We start from the raw sequence: 22,600 nt of genomic DNA on the forward strand, positions 1-22,600 counted from the left end.
AAGACCGTTAATATATAGTATGATGTGTTCTGCATGGTCTGGCTTTGGAGTTTAAGCCAAATATGACAAAAAGCCTCTAATTCCTCCATTGTCACACTACTTGCATTGGATATACTGTAAACTGTTTGCTTCGTGGTTGTTTAAAATAAGCTTTCCTTTAAGAAAGAACAGATATTATGTTTTCATAATGCACCTGTGTGAAGAGAAGCAAAACCTCATTTACTGGGCAAAGGGTGAATAAGGGAACATCACTGGATGTTTAAATGTTGTTCCATCCTAATGTGATTATTGTCCTATTAAGTTACATTAAGAAGTTAAGAGATAAAAATAAAAGGTGGCTGAGACTTTAAGCAATCTAATATAACAGAAAAATACAACGTGGTCTCTTCAAAACTAAATTTCAGCCTTCTGTCGATGTGTGTTGTGCGATTCGAGGTGCAGCCGGGTCTGCAATGCATCACTCACACAGCCATCGGCAGAGACATACACAGCTGCCCATCACAATTACGGCCACCATACTGTACTTTCTCTGGGCATGGATCCTAATTGTAGATGTTGATATGTCTGACCACAAAAATATGACCTGTTATTTTTAACAGTTATTTACTAAGTTAAGAGGAACATGGACATGACTTGATATGTGTCAGGGCTCCTAGTGTGGTGAGGCCTAGACTTTGAAAAGTATAAATGTGAGCATTGTGTGAATCACATGAAGGGACCATTTAACACTATATACAAAACCTTAGGAGTATTTTTATTTATTGTGATATTTAAAAAACAAAACAAACAAACAAAAATTATAGGCTAGACACGGTAAAAGATAATGAAAATAAATCATAAAAAAAGCAAAAATAGAAAAAAGCATTGAAATGTTAAATTAATGTGTTACATAAATTTTTCATATACAACTCTATTTGAGCAAAGACCTGACTGCCTCTTTTTTTTGTGCCTCCCTTGAGGGAAGAAAAACTTGTGTGCCGGCTGCTGAGTTTCAGTTCAGTTTTTACATCAAGAGTGTTTGCCTTAGGATCCTGGTTGTGTGGTTCTGCAAAAAGTGATAACTTAAATTGTGCCTTTGACATTCTGTTGTATTGTGTGCAGATTGATGGGCAAAATGTGTACCTTTTCTTATTTCAAAATACATTTTCAATGCAGTAAAATGTGATGGTTTCTGAATACTTTCTGAAGAGACTTTATAAAACAGTGAAAATTGGATGGAAAATGGTTTACAAAATAGTTGTCTAATTACATATCAAGCAGATGCAGAACAACATTTACAGTTGTTGTCTTATCCACCTCCACCAAATGAGGGAAGGACAATATCTGTTTTTTTATCAAATCAATTCTTCAAGTATGCTCATTTTATTTAGCACATTTCAGTGCTAAATAAAACTGACTTTAGTTGGCAAACAACAGGTAACCTGATTGTGTATGTTTGTGCGTCCACTGAAGGGCTTATGAAGGGCTTATTTGTGCCTGTGTGCGTATATGCCCATTCTCCAAAATAGCTGCCCTGGGAAAGCAAAAAACAAACACTAAGGATAAAACACATTTTTGTTGCCAAACCTTGCTTTGACTTGTTTTAACATGGACATTTTCCCAGGTTTGTTGTGGAGGCGTAAACTATGCAAACGCGGAACAAAATAACCTAACATGAAACTGGGTCTGAGGTGCACAAAATTATAATTACACACAATTGGCTCCACAGTTGTACTGTTAAACTCAGGATAATAAAAAATATGCATGTACCTGCAGACAACTCAGCATGAAAATTCTCATCTCAGCAGTCCACCTCAGCATCATTTCACCTTGAATTTCTGCTTTGTAATGTCATGTGACATGAGTAAAACTCTCAATGAAATAACACTTCATTACGCTGTAGCAATAGACTGATCGATAACACAAATCTATATAAATATTTTTTGTATAATATCGTAGAAAATCATCTTTCAGTTTAGAAATCATCATTTCTAAACTGACATGGGATTGATGTTCTGGACATGTACTGTACTATGAAATAGACACTGAGCTCCAACCCATAAGCACCTGTCGTACCTATTTTCTATTTATACTGTGACTAGAATACCTGGTCTGACCTGGTGCTTCTGGGCAATGCACCTTCTGTTTGTATGACCATGTTTTATCAAAAAAAGAAAACAAACAAAAAACAAAACAGGAAATCTCAAATAAACACTGAATGAATCTATCTATTTATACACTTCCCTCTAAAAGTATTGGAACAGTGAACAATTATTTAACAATTCCTGGAACAATTCCTTAATTTTTGCAGTATAATGAAAACACTTTGACATCAAAAGATAAATATGAGACAAGAGATCAACATTTCAGCTTTTATTTCCAGGTAAATGCATCTGGATCTGATACACAATTTAGAAGGTAGCACCTTTTGTTTGAACCCACCCATTTTTCATGTGAGCAAACACTCATGCATATCCCTCTGCCCAGTCAGCTTGGTTGCATTTTTCTGTAAATGTTTCATAGAAAATGTTTCTGTAGAGCCATGCCATTACCTCCACTGTGTTTCAGAGATGAGCTTGTATGTTTGGGATAATGAACAGATCCTTTCATTGTCCAAACTTTAGCTTTTCCATCACTTTGGTGGATGTTAATCTTTGTCTAACAGTCCATAAAAATTGGTTCCATTTTTTAAGGTTCATCTCTGTACTTTTTGGCAAATTGCAGCCTGGTCTTCCTATTCTTTTTGCTAATGAGTGGTTTGCATCTTCTGGTGTAGCCTCTACTTTTATTCATGAAGTCTTCTGCGAACAAAAGATTCTGATACCTTCACTCCTGCCCTCTGGAGGTTGTTGCTGATGCCACTAACAGTTGTTATTGGGTTTTTCTTTGAAGCTCTCATAAGGTTTCTGTTGTCGACTACTGTTTTCCTTGGTGTACCTATTTGACGTCTGTTACTTAATACACCAGTGGTTTGTTTCTCCTTCAGGACATTCCAAATTGTTGTACAGGCTATGGCCAATGTTTTTCCAATGGCTCTGATTGATTTTCCATCTTCTCTTAGCTTTCCAATTGCTTGTTTTTCACACAGAGACAGCTCTCTAGTTTTTATATTGGTTAACTATAAACTCAGTTAAACCCAACTTTAAAACTGAGGGTAGACATTCTGTGCTATTTATTGTTTGAATAATCAATGTCATAGGACACACCTGGACAACAATACATACCTGTGAAAATACTTTTGCTCACATTAAAAAGGGGTGGCTTTAAACAAAAGGTTTTATCTTCTCAGTTGTGTATCAGATCCAGATGTAAATACTTGGAAATAAAAGTTGAAATGTAGATCTCTTCTCTCATATTCATCTTTTGATGTGAAACCAATGTTTCCAGTATACACGAAAATTACAGGAATTGGCCTTGGAACAGTATCAGAGTATGTTCACGTACATCTATCTATCTAACTATTTATCTATCTCTATATATAGAGATAGATAGATAGATAGATAGATAGATATAGATATATATATATATATAGATATGTAGGATCTGTGTCTAAGTGTGTGTGTCTGTGTGTGTGTGTGTGTGTGTGTGTGTGTTTGTCCAAATGTAAACATGTTTTACATCACCACATAGAGTCACTGCTTGATAAGCTAAATCACAGACCTACAATGCAGCCCTGCTACAGTAGTAACATGGTTTTCTGATGGATGAGTCTCATTGTAACCTCTTACTGACCTCTGTGCTCAGATAAGGTTCTGGTGACCTTAAATGCTGTTTTGGCTAGGGAGGGCTACAGCTGGCAAGCTGCAATAGCACACTTATGAGTAGACAAAGGAGAGTGAATGAGGTCAGGCTTATCAGGCAAATGGATTTTCTGGAATTTGTTGAGTAGACTAAAAGCATCAGAATAAAGCTGCCATCTATACTATTTTTAGAAACTTCAAAAATGATACAAAGACACTTTTGGCATTGTAAATGTTCCAGTGCAAGCAATCACAGAAATGGCAACAATATAGCCTGACACCCATTCAGCAAAATGGCAGAGCCCCTCAGAATCAGTACAACAATCACACACTTTTCTTTGCCTCAGATTCAGACCTGCTGCAAAGCACTTTGCACATTCATGCTTACTGAGACGTGTTTGTCACTGAGTCAAACAGTCAACACGTAAATCACACGGGCTTTGCTGAAAGGCCAGCAGACATACGGATGTGATTATGGCCGTGAAGTACAACTTGAGAATTAAACAGCTTGTTTCCTCTTAAAAATGACAAACAAATAAATAAGCAAATAAATAATTAAAGTGTGCTGTTGACTGAATACAATGTCAACTAAAATCTTTATGTAAATGTAAATTATAAGAAATAACCCATCAGTAACTGTTCTCTAATGTTTCCACTATACATATTCAGAATAGATTTCTATCCCACATCTGTAGTGTCACAGAATTGAGCTATTATCTCCCAGCATGTGCAACCCCTGGAGGATTAAAAGCCAATCCTTCTTAAATCTGCCCCTATGGTAAAACCATGGTAGAAGCTCTTGCAGGGATACTGTTGGTGCAGCACAAACGTTTATGATAATACCAACAGGCACTGTCAGGACCCCATCACTATCAACTATCAACAGCCTAACTTCACCAGCTAGGCTTACCCTAGGGTTCAAATGTCAAACTGTCACAGCGATTTGCTAATCCTGTTGCACAAGTCATGCTGAGAAGTTGAGAGCTTCCTCTCCTCTTGTTATGTGGAGTTTGCTTTTAGTGTGTGGGCTCAAAAGATTATTCGTCCTTTAATCATTTTAAAAATGGAACACACTGAAAGGCTGTAATAGATCGACTTAGACAAGACGGAAAAGGTACCAAAAAGTAGGAGAGTTCCCCTTAAGAATATTAATGTTTTTCTTTCCTTGCATATTTAACATGAACATCCCCTGGTATAGCAGCATATGCCTGTTGAGATTGTTCTGCAGTATTAATGCAAACTAGTGCATGAAATCTTGCAGAGTTTGGTAGCATGAGTCACATCGGTGTTAACCATTTACACGTTATCTTAGGAACTGTCACTGCTTTGAAAATCCTGCTACTGCCATTGTCAAATAATGAACAAATACTATGCTAACAGAGGCTGAAGATGACAGGTGAATCATTTTCTAACCATATTTTGGTGGATATTGTTGGAAGGAAGATTGACATGAATCAAGTATATTTAAAGATCAGCACATCAATGTTTTAGCCTTGCTATGAGTCAACACAGACAAAATTCAGTCTTATTTATCCATACAACTCCCACATGTTCAGGGCCTTGCCAATGGCTGTGTGGAGCCATAGCGTTGGTGTAAAGACAAAAACTGATGGTTCCTTATGTTGTTAGGGCACAGTACAGGTCATTAAATAGGTCAAAAACAAGGACAATGGCAGCTGCAGGAGGGGTGGGGGAAGAAGGCAAAAAAGAAAGGAAGCAGGGAGAAGAGCAGAACAAAAGAAAAATATTGCAAGAGCATTAAAAGAGATAGAAGTCGGCTTCAAAGTACCAAGGCATTAGCTTGCTTAGAAAAGAGCATGGATTTAAACAAATCAAAGCTTTCCACTTCAAAATAATCCACATTTAGCTTCCACATTTAGCCAAATTGGGATAGACCAGTCAAAAGGTCACCAGTCAGACACATACGGTACACATTGCATCAAGGCACATGTAAAGAGGCTAAACATACTGTACAGGAGTATTTTCCATCCTCTGTCCTTCCATCTCACAAATACACCCACTCAGACACACACACAACTTGTCACGATTCACTGCTGTATGTTAACATCTCTTCTTATTTTCTCCAATAATCAAAATCTGTTGTTCTGTCCGACCTGCAGATTAACCAGTTTAATCCTTAAGTCAGCTTTTTAGTGGTAGTGCCAAAATAGCCAGGTTATTTTTGGTCTTGTGTGTGTGTGCGCACATTTGTAGAAGTCAATGCAGGGACCATGTGTAGTAGTAGAGACAATCTAGTCAGCCCTCTGCTGCATACCACACCTCCATCTCCAAAATGTTACCATTTCATAAAACAACTCCATTCTTGTCTTTCTCTATTACTTGTCATCTTTATCTTCAAGCATATTTATGTTGCATCCTCTCCTCCCCTTTTCTCTCCTTCCATCTTCTCTGCTCCTCATTGGAGCAGACCCATTTCAACTGACAGAAGTCCTGGAAATTAGGTCACTAGTTGGCCTATTTAGAGCCTACATATGCTCTGTCACTTTAAACCATCAAAGATGGCAATACATCACGCATAGGCAACATATACAAAATATTTCAGATACAAAAGCATCAAATTATATCCAGTCTAGGGAGCTGCGTCAGAAGAAATACTTCCTGTTCTACTTCTGAAAAGGTCGAGTGAGGTTTTGCATCAAATATACATGGATCATGTGGCCGGCTAACAGGTGCAAAGTGCACTGCTGTTGTGAAGGTCAACCTTCTCTTACCGCATCTTTGACACACACAGTGGGTGTGTGATCAAGATGGCTCAGCAGACTGAATCACATGTATTTACTTGCAATGTCACAGAGTTTGAATTCTGCTTTTGACCTTGGTATACAACATGACCTGGGAGATGTTAAATACGTTAGAAGACTGACTGAGGCACTCATCTTCAAAGACCAACTTGATCTAATGTTTAAACGCTTTGCTAAACATTACCCCCAAGACTCGTCATCTATTGTACAAGTAAACTTTAAGGCACAGTTTATCTTCTGTTTTCACAGAAGATATTGATTTGTTTTTCACATTGTTAAGGATGAATATAATGAGAGTAAAACAGCACTAAAACAATTCGCATTATGAATTTAATTTCGCCTGCTGTACATACAGCTGCTATATGTTAATGTATTGTTTATACAATAACAGTCTACTCACTTGATATTTGTAAGCCTTATATATAACTTAGAGTATGATAAAGTGATTGACACCACATTTTAAAATGCGTACTAATAAACAACCTTTATCAACAATTTAAACTCTTATGGCAAACTTATATTAATAAAACTGGGTTTTTACTTAATTGTCACCCATGATCTATTTATACACACTGTACTCGTGTTTACAGGAAGAGATACAATTGTTACAAATGTTGTACATTACAGCTACATCACAGTGTGTTAGAAAACATTAGAAGCCATAAAATGTGTACTTTACTGGGGTGATAAAGAGTTAACATTTAAACCAACTGAATAAACTGATTTACTTGACCCAAACAAACTAAACTCCAACAGCCATTTGAGAGTTTCTAATTAAAATCAACTTCCAGTATACATTATCAGGCTGTTGAATATACAGCCTAATGATATGATTAAAATAAGCTTAAAATTTCACAGAGGGACATTGCAACGGCATAGCTGAGCACTTCCCAAAATGAGTAACACTTTCTTTGGAACTTGATGAACTCATGGTCATTATGCTGCTGTTGAGCAATTACAGTAATGATCTACTTATGGCAGTCATGCCACAAATGTATATTTGATTACTACAATATATAGTTAATTTCTTTACAGGCTTTATTATAACCAATTCTATTGATCAACTAACGTGAGACAGTGCAGTTTTTGTAGTGAAAGACTGCAGGTCAAGATTACATGAGAATCACTGCAGGGTGATTCAATTCAGGATAAGCACTTGTCTCCACAGGAGGAAGAAGATACATTTCTGTCAGTATAAAACAGCCTCAAGGCAACAATTACGTTGTTGTTACAGGTAGCGCTATCTTGTAATAGTGCTCTGCTGAGCAAGCACAGGTGCTTCAAGTGTTATCTGGAGAAAATGCTTGTCTTTGCTATTTATTTGCAAACTTCTTTCTATCTATCTATCTATCTATCTATCTATCTATCTATCTATCTATCTATCTATCTATCTATCTATCTATCTATCTATCTATCTATCTATCTATCTATCTATTTATCTATCTATCTATCTATCTATCTATCTATCTATCTATCTATTTATTTATTTATTTCTAATGTCACTGTGTGCAGTGACACTTCTCAGGGGAGCATCTTGATTTCACAGAAGTATATAGTCTGACCTCTAGCTCATTCTAGGTAGATTCTGAATTATGATGCAGTTTTCAGTCTGAACTGTGTTATAGTTCTGAATATTTATAATTAGGTTGAGGATCCTCCCTCTACTCCCTCCCAACACAACATGTGTCCCTCCAGTGCTTTGTCACTGTTGGTCCCTGACACAAAAATAGTCAGCTTCACTTTGGTTGACTGCATTAGTCTGGTGTCACCATGACATTTGGAGTTCTGGATCTTCTCTCTCAACAAATACTAACATAGACCTACTGGACATCACATCATCCCGGTTACTTTTCCTTTAGATATCATTGTATTAAAAAAAAACTTTGAGATTATGATGCAAATATGTATGTATTTCATCATGTATCTCAAGTTTTTTCATAATTTTTCTCAAATTGTCCAAAACATGTCAATTAAGTTTGCTTAGTTTTGTATGACCCCACCCCTCCAGCGACACAGCAAGCATTCATGCTTGTGTGTGCTTGTATTAGCAGAGTAGTTTACATTTACTGCGGAAAATCTTAGAATGATGAGATGCTAAACAAAGATGGTGAACAAGCTAAAAAATTTTCACGCTAATATCAGCATGTTTACATTTTACTTGTGGGCATGCTAATGTGCACACATTAGCATTAGCGCTAGAGATGCTAAATAGGGCTGAAACAAAGCCGCTAGCATTGCTAAAGACACTTAATGTACAGTAAACAATGTACAGTACATACCAATGAAACATAGACATAGCACACACATGCACACAAGAGCCCTTAAGGCAAGAAGCTCAGTCAATTCAAGCTTTTTTCACTAAGTGCTATGGTGCATTCAATGTTGCTCTCCTTCTGAAATCAATTGATTTACCACACTAGTGGTTTAGCATCATTCCCTCAACCAATCTCCTGCTTTCTTTGTGAGTCTGTCACAGTCAGTGAACAATATTAGGCCCTATTGATGAGACATGGGGTATGATTGGTGGCCAGGCAGACAGAGACCACTAGTCACAGAGCAATATGCTCAAAAGCCTCAGTATTATATATTGCATTATTCCTGACCCATTTTAAATGTTTTCACATCACATCTGTTTTGCACGGTTGAGTGAAATTCGGAATGATTCAGCGTAAGCACACAGGCATTTAAAAAGATTACTGTCCTCTGACCCAGAGCAATTTGTTTTTCTTTTTTTATTTGACTTTATAAACAAATGCTCAAGTTCAAACACGATTTCATTATAATCTGCTCTGTAATGGAATGGACTTATATGTACCAGATTCAAGCTGGCTGTAGGCAGCTAGTATGCTTGCAAAATGGCCATGGCCACTTATTATGGAGGTTACATGATTTATATGACAGTAGCAAAGAAAGCACTGACATGACATTAATAAAATAACATTTTATAAATGTGATGGGACACTGAAAAAACTTGACAATTCTGATGTCAGCGGCCTAAAGAAGAAAAACCAAATACATATTTAAATTTACTAAAGCAGACTCAGAGATCATATGCTGGACCAGCTGCATTTGTCTATATAGTGATGCCTGTACATAATGTAAGCGCTGAAGTGTACTTGTTATACTGCCTGTACTGCAGTTCTTTTGATTACCTGTTGTTCACTAATAAAAGCATAATAATCAGTTCGAACGTTAACTCGGGTAAAGTCATCCTGACACCAAACATAGCACAAAATACTAGGTTTGTTGTGCCACAGAGAGGAAAAGAAACTACTTGGAAAGGGCATGACTTTCTGAATCTTTTCCAGTTTGAGCCGTGTTAAAGTGCTCGTTATTGTAATGATTGCTATTAGATGATTCATTTCCCCTCCTGCCACTGTGCAGAATGTAGCAGGCGGGATTTTAACCAGCACATAGCTCCAACTTTGGCTTCTCTTCACTAGTTATCCATTTTTAGAATTCACTGTAAGCTTTGGCGACTCTCACTGACAGCATTTATCCTCCAGTTATATGTCTAGCCGTCTCACTTTTAAGTCCTAAGCCAACTCTGGTCAAGGTCTACTTATTATTTGTACAGTCAAGCTACATACCACATCATCTTAATAATGTAAGTTTAATCAAGTAAATTTAAGTGCCTTTTCCTTCTTGACCCTAGTAATAAATTTATACATATATTACATTAATTATTGTATGTGCACTTTACTCAGCCAACAAAGAACATAGGAGCTGTTTCTTCTACAATATAGCAATGTAAAATCTTTCGTTGCAGGCTATTATCCTAACAAAAACTGGCTAGTAGAGGCAGCAATAATGTACAGTATCACAATTGAGATCTTTGATCCTTATTGCTTGCATCTGTTAGTGTAAAAGCTGGTGATAAGTGCTTTAGTGCCAAGAGGGCTTTTGTCTCCCTTCACAACTTATCAAATGCACTGAAAACACTCACAACAGTGAGCAACAAAGGTTAGCATGAATTAGCTCTACAGTGCTAAGTTACTGTGACGCTGCAAAAAAGGACGATATAATTAGTTGCTCTCTCCACAGATTGGCCAAGGTCGCTTCAGGCCATTCATTCAAGACATGCTTATGGTTTGACTGACATTGATAACCTTATTAATCTTCAATGACTGGATAAGCAGTGATGCAAAGCTAAGGTTACAAAGATGAGCCTTCTTTAAATGTTTAGATGCTCTTAGAGAGACAGAGAAAGTATTTTCATGGCTAGAGCCTCAATTTGACCTCTTTTTATAAGTGACATTGTTCCTTATAGTTTATAATTATCATTCAATGTCACAAGAGCATTTGAAAGAAAGTTTAACATTAAACTACTGGCTGCATCTGAACTGTATTATGACCGATGGTCTCTGTTTAAGCATTCATTTGATCTACCTAGTTCTACATGTAAATAGCACAATTTCCAAGAAGAGTGTGGGTAATAGTTAGTAAATTACAAATATATATTAAACATATATTTAAATATTTACTCAGAATGTATATTTTGAATTTTAGATCTAAATATTACACAAAAATATAACCAACATATGTATATAAATACATAAGTGAACTTGTGACCCTATGGTCGGTGGGCGGCCACTCTATGAACTGAGCCACTGTCGCCCCAAAATCTTAAAATCATTTCTAGGTCACTATTCGTAAATTAAACTGTTATTCTATGTGTAATTAGACCCCCTGACCACCAATGAAACCAGTGGGCAAATTGCTGCATAAGTGCCTTCTTCTCCTTGTCTTAGAACAAGGCTCAGCATCTGAAAACACACTTTGGCACGTTAACCTTCCAAAAAGGGAGATGCATTGCTAAAGGAGGTTTAAATATAGTAGCCTATATAAGCACTGCTCCACAATTCAAGGTTAAATGCCTGACGGAGAACAATATGTCACACAATGTATGAAGATGAATCTAAGCTTCTTTGTAGTTATAGCTCAAAGGCTATAACTACCTAATATACAAATGTATTAATAACCTATTTTGTATATGTTTGTGTCTCCTGAGCTTTTGCACTCATCATTGCTCTTTTTTCTGGAGCTGGTATGTGAACCTGGCAGTATTTATCTCCACAATCCTCACATTTGCTCTTCTGTTTCTCTCACTAGGTGCCATGCTTTATGAGTCACCTACAGGTCTGTGCTTCAGAGGACTCCAGTAATAACTCCAAAACAACTCATATTGAAACGCATGGCAGGTTTATTTATGTTTTAAACACAGGGCATATGAAAGTGATTCACAAATGCAAAGATTTGAAAATCCCAAGTAGACATGGCAATTAGCACATAGCTGAATATAGTGAAACTATATACATTATAACATAAAAGCAAATGCAAAGTGTGCAGGCAACTGAAAGGACTTAGTCCATTTATGTTAGGTAGACAACCAAGTTACTTCAGACCAGAATCACTTGCAGCAACTGCACAATCCAATCAGAAGCCTATAAAAAGTGCATGTCTGTCCTCGTGCCTTGGTGAACCATCAAACAGTGGAGTAGCAGCACAATCAGCATCATGTCAGGCAATTAGTGCAGGAAACTAATCTCAGTGTACTCTTCTGTATCTTGATTTCTTGTGTCTTTGCAGTGCCATTAATTTGTGCCACACTGTGTTATTTCTCCTGTGGTTAATGCTGCATTAGTTAATATACAATTAGTGACAAAAACCCAAGCCACCATAACAGTGCAATTATGATTCAAGACTTACCCAAGCAAACACTGTATGTCACCATAAATTAATAATCTGCAGTATTTACGGATAACTCTTTGCAAATGCTGAATGTTATAGACAATATGAATTTAACTTTTCCATACAAAAACAGCAGTACAAACAAAGAGTGAGTTCCTTGTGTATTAGGAAATCTCAGACATTATGATTGGAAAATGCAAGGCTGTGAGAGAAAAATAAACAGTAGAAAGGAAAGGACTCATCCATATACTGTAAATAATTAAAGCAGGGGGTCTAGTAGCTGTAAAGTTAAGGCATGGGGTACGTTAACTCAACTTCCACATTTGTAAAATGTTTACTGTGTAAGTTTTAATGTAGTGTGGACACACACACACAAGCACACATACACATAAATACAGTGTAAGAGAGAGACAGAACAGTTATTTTCAAAGACACTGGAGCGCAACAGGCAAACTATGAATGTGTTTAAAAGCATTTTACCGATCACTGCACGATATTGAGGTCAAGCCCCGATTAATTTGAGCCCAAACTAGATAAGTGAATGCCATGGGCTTTTTGTGTGTGTGTGTATTTGTCTGTGTGTTTAAAAGGTAACTATAAAGATCAATATCTTTTTCCCGTGCAAGTACATTATGTAAGTTGTTTTCAGGTAGAACCAGGTAAGCTAGGGAAGAGTTTGCTTATTGCAGATAGATAGAGACAAAGAAAACACACTGAAATGAAAACAAAACCTGCAGTCTGTATCTCATTGTATTATACCCTGAAATTACTTTTTATTACTCAAAGTCCCTGAGCGTTCCCTGTATTTGTGTACTATGAAGAGACTACATAACTTGCTCTTTCACTTTATATACAGTACTAGCATACATATTATATTTTGTGAAACACAACACGTTATTCTATTAACAGATAAAGCAGCGGGCCACTGATGAGATAAGGTGAATGAGCACAAATAGAAGGAAACATAAACAAATAATACTAAAAGTGCATTCTATGCCTTTATGACTCCCCTTTTAATTTAGTTCAAATAAGTTGTTCGTGAAGATACTGTATGTTTATGACTTTATTTCTTTCTACATTTCACTTTCCTAGATACCTCTTGCAGTAATCTGTAAAATGTGAAACAAAATGTTAGAAGCAGCCGATTTTTAATTTATCAGTCAGACCAGCTCTTCAGCTGCATTTTATGGGCAGCATGGATGACATTATTATGGTGTGTTCACATAAATGGAAGGTACTATTCATGTCAGTGAAATGGGAGTGTACAGCATGTATATGTGTATGTCTGTGTATGTGTAAAAGAAAGGGAGAGATGATTACCAAGGCACTGGGAGCAGGTTTAACAAGTAAAGAGGTGGGCCTCCTCACCGCTTGTTCCTCTAATTTCATGTAATTTTATGTTTTCAATTGGTTCTATGGTGTGCGGAGGGTATGAGGAGATGGTAGCATCTGAATGAGACTGAGTGAACTCCTTTTTGATAACAAACAATTCTCAATATTAGTGGCTGCAGAGGAACCGTCATCAGACAAGTGTGTGTGATAGTGTGTTTCAGGCGTGGAGAAGCAAACAACATACATCCTGACACCATAGAGAAACACTCGACAAGTGGTAAAATACTTTTAAACTGTGTACAGTATGCACAGACACATACAGTAATGGCAACATCATTATCCTCAGTCAGGATTATTCAGCTAGTGATGTGTGCAAAGAGTCAAACATTTTGGGAAATATACTTATTTGTATGATAGGGAGGCACAGCTTCTTGCTTGAGCCAAATAAAAATGATGTGTGCTAAATGAAGCTGTAGGAGAGTTTGTTCAGCATAACAACTGAAATGGGAGAGAACAGCTAGCTGAAATCTTTAAATAAAGATTATATAATGTGCTAACTTGTTAGTCTAGCAACAACTAACATCTGTCTTCTCTTCCACCTATAGCTTTATAATTTTTGCAAATATGACAGGACACTAAACAGTAAAATGACTGGTTCAGTTAGCTTTGTTGTCATCTAGCCAGTTATTCTGCATTTCATGTTTTATAATAATATTTTTTATACATCAACATAGGGGGCAGCAGTGGCTCAGGTGGTAGAGTGGCCGCCTAATGACCATAGGGTCAAAGGTTCGTGCCCCGCTCTTCCTGACCACATGTTGAAGTGTCCCTAGGCAAGATGGGCACCAGCCAATCCCCAGAAGTGCCGCTCACAAGCCGGTAGAACAGTGGAGGGTAAGACACTGAACCCCCAACAGCTCACCATGCTGACAAATGTGGTGAAGCTGAACTCACAGGATAAACCGGACAAAATATATATATATACATCAGTAATATCAAATGTATTGTTCATAGCTAAAAGCAGGTGTATATACAGCAATTACATTCTTTTTAATGATAATGTCCAAACTAAATGTATCAACTGAGCAGCTGACAGCAAGACCGCTCACTCAACAAGACACATCACTATTTTGCAGTGGGCTGGTTCCTGCCAGAGATGGGGGGGTTGTTGGTGAGGCTATCATTCAAAGCAGAGAGGAGGAAAGGATTAAGGCCATTGAGAAAGAGCAGGAGAGAGAGGGGTCTGCATCCTAATGCAGGCTTGAGTGTGGAACAGCCTTGTTATTAGGTGGCTCGGAAGAGAGGGAGAAAGATGACTGGGTGTGTTGGTGGGTGGCTTCTAGTCTGAGTTTGGAGGGTAGGATTAGGGTGGGGAGAAAAAGGCAGATGCAGGAGAATTTTGAGCAGGAAATTTGCACAAGAGCACACGAAAGAAATGAAGAATATGTGCACAGTACAAAACCAGAACATCATGTTCTGCACAGCACTGACAAACTGGGGTTCTACAGGGCAAAAAAAAATATTTCTTATGTCTAGTCTCTTTGTTTTCACTCTAATTTAAAGTTTAAAAGTCTTTATTATCAGAGTTGGGGCACAAACTTTGAAATTCTTCATGATTGCTTAATTTGCATGAATAAACCCTCGTGATCTTCTATGTGTCTTCCATCTGCTTCAGAACACTTGCTATGTAAAATTAATTAGTCAATATTTTAAAAAAGACAAGAATCAGATAATTTTGCCTTGAGAATTACTTTCAGAATAAAACACATAATCTATTCTGCACTTTACCAGCAATAAGTAGAACATGGAAATTTTGAGGCCCCCAATGGGATAGTTGATAGCGTAGAAGACAGAGATTCAGATTCAAACCAACAAGCTACTGCTACTGGGAAGCCCTTGGAATCTGTTGTTGGCTTTTGTTGTCTCCAAAAGTCCAGCTCAATAATTGAACTAAACATGTCACTAAGATTCAACATTCATACCACGTTCAATCCTCCAGCCAAAGGAAAGCCAAAGTTTAAAAAAAAGAGGACTAGGAAGCCACAATATTTGACTCAGAACAAAAAATATTCGTAAGACACCTTAGAGGACTTGTGCGTTGCAGTCAGTTACAATCTACACCTTACACACAAAGTGGCACTTCTCGGACTCATAGACATACAGTAGAGGATACTGTGGACTGTACATGTACACACAATAAAAAATACTGCCAATCAAATATTGATCCATTACTGTTTACTGGCCTCTTTCAGTTATGGCTGTTTTGCTAAAAGCAGTTAATCCTCCTAAGGAGAATAGATCTTCCTGACAAGGAAAATTATTGACTTTGGAAGACTTTGTGTGCAGTACTGACGTACATTAACCAAAACATATACAATTCTTTTGGATATTTGGACTGCTATTAATTATGTGAGGAATAGAACTTAGATGGACACAGAGACATGTTTCCATTTGCTGAGTTTGGATGAGCTGAATCCATGTACAAATGCTAGATTTGCTGCAAAATTCCAAGTAGAGACTCATTTGAATTATAGGAAACGATGTCTTTTGCTCAAGTGACTGGCCAGCAGACAATGCTCTAAGCAGGGATATTACACATGAAATAAGACACACACACACACACAAACACAGAGGCATAAAACCTGAGAAGCACTTCAACTTTTCCTAGACATACACATTTTGACCTCAGGTGGGTGTTTTGCATAACTTCATATGGTCATTAGCAAAGCTTTGGAAAAGAGCATAATTATCTTTGGGGTTCCAGAGACTTTAAGCTTAGCAGAATAGAAAATGTGGAGAACCACTGCATGACAAATCTTCTTAGTGGATGCTTATTTGAATACTTGACAGAATTTTAAATAGGTAGCAGATAAACATTTGACAAATCAGTATGCAAACACTGTAAAGCACATGGTCTATCATTTACCATTTCATTGTACTCATACAGGTATATTATCACATCAACTAACATGTTCATATAATTGTTATCACTAGTATTATCAGGTGTTATTAAGTACAATATAAGTAAATAAGTAAATATAATCATGTCCACAATTCAGACACAAGTTCACTACAGCCCAGTATTGTCCAAATTACTCATGTTAAATGTCAGTGCAGGGTTCAGTCTGACTTTCATCATACTGTGCAAGCTGAAGTAAGAGTGAGTGTTTAGCTTTGACAGGGGCTTAGGTTATTGTTATGCGCAAATGTCAAAAGCCAGTACTGTAATTAGCTCTACAGTGTTTGCCACACACACAAACTGTAGGAGTAATCAGTGGGATAACACAAATTATCACAACTGACAATTCAGTTTTGAAGTTCCTGCCTACATCATTATTCTCAGATGCATAGAACAAATTCTGCCTTCACTATTAAACAGTGTTTTGTGGTCACACTGACACTAGTAGCATGTCATGCAGAATTACAACACCCTTAGTGGCAAAGGTTTCCCCTTGGCAGGCTGAACTTCTGCCAAGCCTAGTGTCCCAGCACAGCATGGCTAGCATGGCTAATAGCTGCAGGTCAGGTGAAAAGAGTATTTGACACCCATTCCTAACTTTGCAATCTCTGGGGAAGTGAGGTGCAAACTTTTATTATTGTGGACATTAGGTTTTGGACAAATAAACGAGGCTTTAGTTGATGTGAAACCTGTCTTGCTTGATGTCAGTCGTACCCAGACACTGTTTTGATTCCAAGGGGTTGATGTGGAATGTAGCAATTGAGAGATGTGCACAATTTCTTTCCAAATGTTTAGTTTTTAAATAGAGGTCAGAACAAGCAGGTTCTGACCAGTTGAAAAACAAATACTAGACAGGTTAGGGTAAGTGGGAAAAGTAAGCAAAGCAAGGAGGTAAAGCTATCATCACTGGCATAATTTCTAAGTTTACTTTTCATTTCCTTAGATTGTGTGTACTATTCAGTTATCGGCAGATAGGTGTGAGTTGTGCCACACCATATGTATTTCATGACAAACACTGCTTTTATTATCTATCCATTATCTTTCCTAAACAATTCACTTATTCTAAATTTCCGGTTTTCCTTAGCAGAATCCAGTTTCTCGCATCTCAACAGGCGTATAAGCATGGATGTTTTCTTTTCAAAGATCCCAATGACATTTTTTCCCTGACAAATATAGAGCAAAAATGGTGACTGTTTGACATTTGCATGTAAATGATTCATTTTTGACAATTCTAGTTATTTTCCCCCATTGCAATGGAAAGCAAACAAGCAAATATAGGCAGGGAGACAGCCTTTGTTTTAACGCTTACATACTGTACCGGTACAAGCACAGACTGTTCATCCAAAACAGCTTGTAGCAGTATTGTAAATAGATGCAAAGCTGTGATCTAATTCCAAAAAGCTTTATTGAGAACAAGTACAAAAAGGACACAGAGATCAGAGGTCACTCTGATCCCTATAGACCTTCGCATTCTCCTACCAAACTTGGATTATTCCGCCGCAACCTCAGGGATCTCAATCCGGAGTAGTTCTCTTCACTGGTCATTGCAACTCTGCCCACACCCCCAACCGCCTCGAAGTCAACCAGTCTGGCTTCAAGAGTGGTCACTCCACTCCTGATGGTCGTGGAATCTCTGCAAACTGCAAAAGCCGCACGTCAGTTTTCTGTCTCAATCAAATTTGACCTATCTGCAGCATTTGGCACTGTGAACGATCAGATCCTCTTGTCCGCACACTTGACTTAGGCATCTCCGGATCAGCTCTAGTCTGGCTTTGGTCTTACTTATCAGGACAAATCTTAAAGGTATCTTGGCAGGGGCATTATTCTAACAGTCATAGCCTCTCTACCAATGTGCCACTGGGCTCAGTTATTGGTCCTCTTCTTTTTCCATTTATACATCTCTGGCTCCTGTCATCCACTCACATGGGTTTTTCTATCACTGCCATACTGATTACACATAGCTCTTCCTGTCCGTTCCACCGGATGACTCCACTGTCTCATCATTCATTTCTGCCTGTCTCTCTGACAGCTCTGCTTGGATGAAAGAAAGACATCTTCAGCTTAACCTCTCCAAGTATTCCCATCCAGACCTTTGAAGCAACACAACATCAACTCTGGATCTGCAGTGATTGTCCCCACTAATTTGGCCAGAAATCTTTGGGTCATCATGGACGACCAACTGCGCTTTAGGGACAACATCTCCTCAGTATCTCCTCAGTAGTAGGGCATGCAGATTTGCCCTCTACAACATCAGAATGATCACACCCTACATCACGGAATATACAACCCAACTCATTGTGTAGGTGCTGGTCATATCCGGTATGCACAATCAAACCCCTTTAGATGATCCAAAATGCAGCAGTGTGCCTCATTTTTAATCAGCCAAAAGGGACTCATGTCCCACCACTCTTCAGATCTCTATACTAGCTTCCTGTAGCTGCCCACATCAGGTTCAAATCTCTGTCTCTTCCTACAGGGTGATCAACTCAACAGCTCCTGCTCACATCAACGCCCTAATTCAGGTCTACAGTCCCTCCCATCCGCTGTGCTCTGACAACGAACAACATCTGTGGGTCCCAGCACCGCACAAAAGACATCAGGGAAAACTCTTCAGCTCAGTGATCCCACGATGGTGGAACGAGCTACTAAACTCTGCATGCTCAGCAAACGCACTCCAAATATTCAAAAAACTGATGAAAACAGAAATCTTCCGCACGTTCCTATAAACTTCTAATCTATTCAACAAACAAAATTAAACAAAAAAAATAACTTCCTTTCTGCTCTTTCGTGCACTTGCTTCTCGAGAAACGGAAACAGTTCTTCTAATAGGACATTGCTTTGATGTTTTCTCCTTGACTTAGATTTTTGCTTGCCTTGTACTTCCCATGTATGTCGCTTCGGTTAAACACACCAGCTAAATGACTAAATGTGAATGTAAACATAGATATAAAAGATTTGGTTTCTTCTGCAGCCACGGTTTCCAACAGGGGGAATGAAGACATCTTACCTTTTTAGTGAGGCTGTATAGATTATAGATGTATAGACTTCTGCCACTTTATCTGTTTCTGCAGCTTCGGAGTCTACTGAGACATGATCATAGGCTTCCTTCTAAGTTATCACCCTTAGGCTTCAGCACGAGTGATATCATCTTCTAATCTCTAACCTATTGTTTAAGACATCAGCATTGCGACTCTGATTTACTGCAGTAACATTAAAGTACCGACTTAAATAATTATCACTTAGCCCACACACTCTAACAGGTCCTAACATTGGCTCTCCAAACAAACACAAGAACACTGAACATGTTCTCCACTTCCCCATATTTCCTTCACCCCTCCTTTGATGCAATATGGTGTAATCTAGCTTACTGGCTGAGCACTGGAATACACACCTCCGACTCTGCAGATATTTAATACAGGACTGCTCTATACATTATAAATGGGCCCCTGCACTATGCTATCCTTATGAAATGAAACCACTGCGCAAATACAGAAAATAGAAATGACCTGCCCTTGAAATTCTATATATACTCTGACACCCTTTCCTCTCATCCATATATGTGACATGAAACACAGGCATTTGTTACATATTTAAATACACAGCTAACCTAGTAATGAGGTCAGAGAGTTCACTGTGTACATTAAGCAACTCCACAAGTGCAAACTGAATAAAACAGTCAAGTAGTCACACAAGATGATGTGTATGAGAGGTAAGAGCAAAGATTACAGATTTTATCAAATAATATCCAGCATGACCGTGGGCAAGGTATGCTTCTTTGTGTGTGTCTGTGTGTGCGTGTGTAACGGTGACAAGCAGAGAGGGCAGAGTGCTGCTAAGAGTGATGAGATGTGATGAGACACAGTTTGAGTGAGTGCATACGAGAAGGAGGGGGAGAGAGAGGTAGAGTGTGTGAAAGTAGATGAGAGAGAGTGAGAGAACAAGAGAGGGAAGATGGACATAAATGTCTATGAGTTAGCACAGCCTACTATTTTTTTCTGACATTTTTTTTGCAGTGGAAGCAAATTGAGGCCACTAACGCAGCAGTTAGGCTGCTTTCCAGGTCGCTCCAAAGCTGTGCTAAAAGGGTATCTAGACCTAAATCCATTGGTAATTTGAGGGAATGAAAGTCACTGCAACCTGTTAAAGGATCCAAGCATGTTATAATACATCAAGTGAATACAACAACATGTCACCTATACAGTCGTGCAGCATTGGAGATAATTTGATCAAAGTGTGGAGAACAGTTTATCTTGACTGGTATCCCTGGTTGAGCTCAGCTGGAACTGGATAAGTTAATGACAAAGCTTCCCTTTTTCAGAGATACACAGCCACATTCTCCTGGTATTAATGACACTCTGTTTACAATTTCTCATAGATTTTGGTCAACATGTCTAATTTTCCTGATCTTCAATATTCTGAGCTGGCGCCACTCAGCCATGCTGTGGGAGGCTGACTGCTGAGTGGACAGAGTCGGATGGGTGATTCATTTTAGTTTGTGGAATAATTGACCTTGTAAATAAGGGTTTGTTAGACTGAGCTAAATCATCATCTCTGGAAACACGCTCCCGTGGCCACATAGCAGCAATTACTCTTCTCTATCATTTGAAAAACTCCCACATTTATCATTATTTACAGAAAACTAATCTCGCTCTAAATCTGATGTTTTTCTTTTGCCATAAAATGATGGCAGTTTGGGCTCTCTCAAGGGATTCATGACTCTAAAGAGATATGGTAATAAGATAAGGTGGGATAAGGTATTTTACTCAATTTTAAATTTATTAACATGTCTCTCCGTTTTAGGGCCACCTGACATGATGGTGAGCAAGCTCACATTTCAGAAATCTTGCAGACATTACTGTGCTGATCAGAATAAACATGAACAATATAGGAAATAATAGCATATTAAGGGCAAACTGCAAATAAATGCAAAATTATTGCCTTTTTAACTCTTATTGTCCTTCATTCCTATACAGGCGCAGAGGTAGATTTTGCCGTGTGTGATTAACATATCTTTAACCCAATCTGACAAGTCACAAATGTCAACTGGCCATCAGCTCCCACCCAAGACTCAGAGCCTCCAATACGCGATTCTTTGCCTATAAAAACATAACATTGCTGAGAAAACCGTGGAGGAGTTGCATCGTTTCAGACACACAGACAGATCGCCCACTGTTTTTTATTTTTTTTGTTGGGGTTTTTTATTTTTGGTTTAACCACATAGACACCGGCAAGCCGACGTCCTTTGAGAGTGCCTGTAAAATGTTCAAGAAACAGCCTATAGCCTGTATGTGTTTCAAACCTGCAAAGACGCAGTGCAAACACTGAGTCCAAAACAGCGTTTGAATCATAATGAGTCACCTTTACCACCCACTTTGTTCACTCCTGTCTCACAGATTTTCCTTAATATGTAAAACATACATCCAGTGATGTGTGGCGATATGTGGGCTTCTAGACACAAACATCAAACAGTATTTCAACAGTTTTCGTCAATGTAGAGCTTTTCTGTAATTTACCTCAGAGCGCCTCTCGAAAATTGGAGACGACTTGGAGAATTTATCCGCGTTTTGTCCGTAACTTCCCGAGCAAAGCATTTGTTGTTGAAGACGTGTGGATGGAAAAGAAGAAGAAAACGCGAGCAGCCGAATACCGCTGAAAACCGGTATTTGGGGTATTTTTCCTTTGTCGCTTTATGTGTCCGGTGAGTTTGAATGTCTCCGGCGGGAGGAGATGCAAAAGCTCCGGTCCACGGCTGTCTCCATTATCAGGCTCTATATTCAGTCAGCTGCACGTTCAGAGACAACACACAGAGACGTAAACGGAGAGGCAACCGGAGAGGGGGTGGATGGGGGGTGGGGGGGCTGCTTCAGTCCATCAGGAGAGCCGGGATAGATAATGAGACACTGCTGCAACCAACCAACAAAGTCCAGAGAGAGAGAAAGAGAGAGAGAGAGAGAGAGGGAGAGGGAGAGAGACTGAGAAAAAAAGGGAGGGGGGTGACAAATCTCAGGTGAAAGGCTTCAGTGTATTTAGGTTGCCGATCATTCAGTTGCGGTGCTTTTGCCACTTTTAGCTTCCTAAACTTAACATAAGACAGGCTAAAAGGACAAAAATGGTTCCCAAATAACCTCAATCTCAAT

General features: G+C 38.4%; 1 protein-coding gene across 17 annotated transcripts in view; it reads right to left on the reverse strand.

The window, feature by feature from the left end:
• Nucleotides 1–22,318, reverse strand: part of dlgap4b (discs, large (Drosophila) homolog-associated protein 4b) — a 99,519-nt gene extending 77,201 nt beyond the window's left edge. For 9 of the 17 annotated variants that reach the window (XM_067505060.1, XM_067505055.1, XM_067505058.1 and 6 more), the window contains exon 1: nucleotides 21,977–22,318. The gene's annotated coding sequence lies outside the window, so the exon portion shown is untranslated. Of the gene's footprint in view, nucleotides 1–17,942; nucleotides 18,104–21,976 lie in introns of all 17 variants that reach the window. The other 8 variants (XM_067505052.1, XM_067505059.1, XM_067505048.1 and 5 more) reach the window with 3 other exon arrangements.
• Between the last annotated feature and the right edge of the window lie 282 nt (nucleotides 22,319–22,600).

This window comes from Channa argus, chromosome 5, assembly GCF_033026475.1.
Source record: "Channa argus isolate prfri chromosome 5, Channa argus male v1.0, whole genome shotgun sequence".
NCBI classification, from domain to species: domain Eukaryota; kingdom Metazoa; phylum Chordata; class Actinopteri; order Anabantiformes; family Channidae; genus Channa; species Channa argus.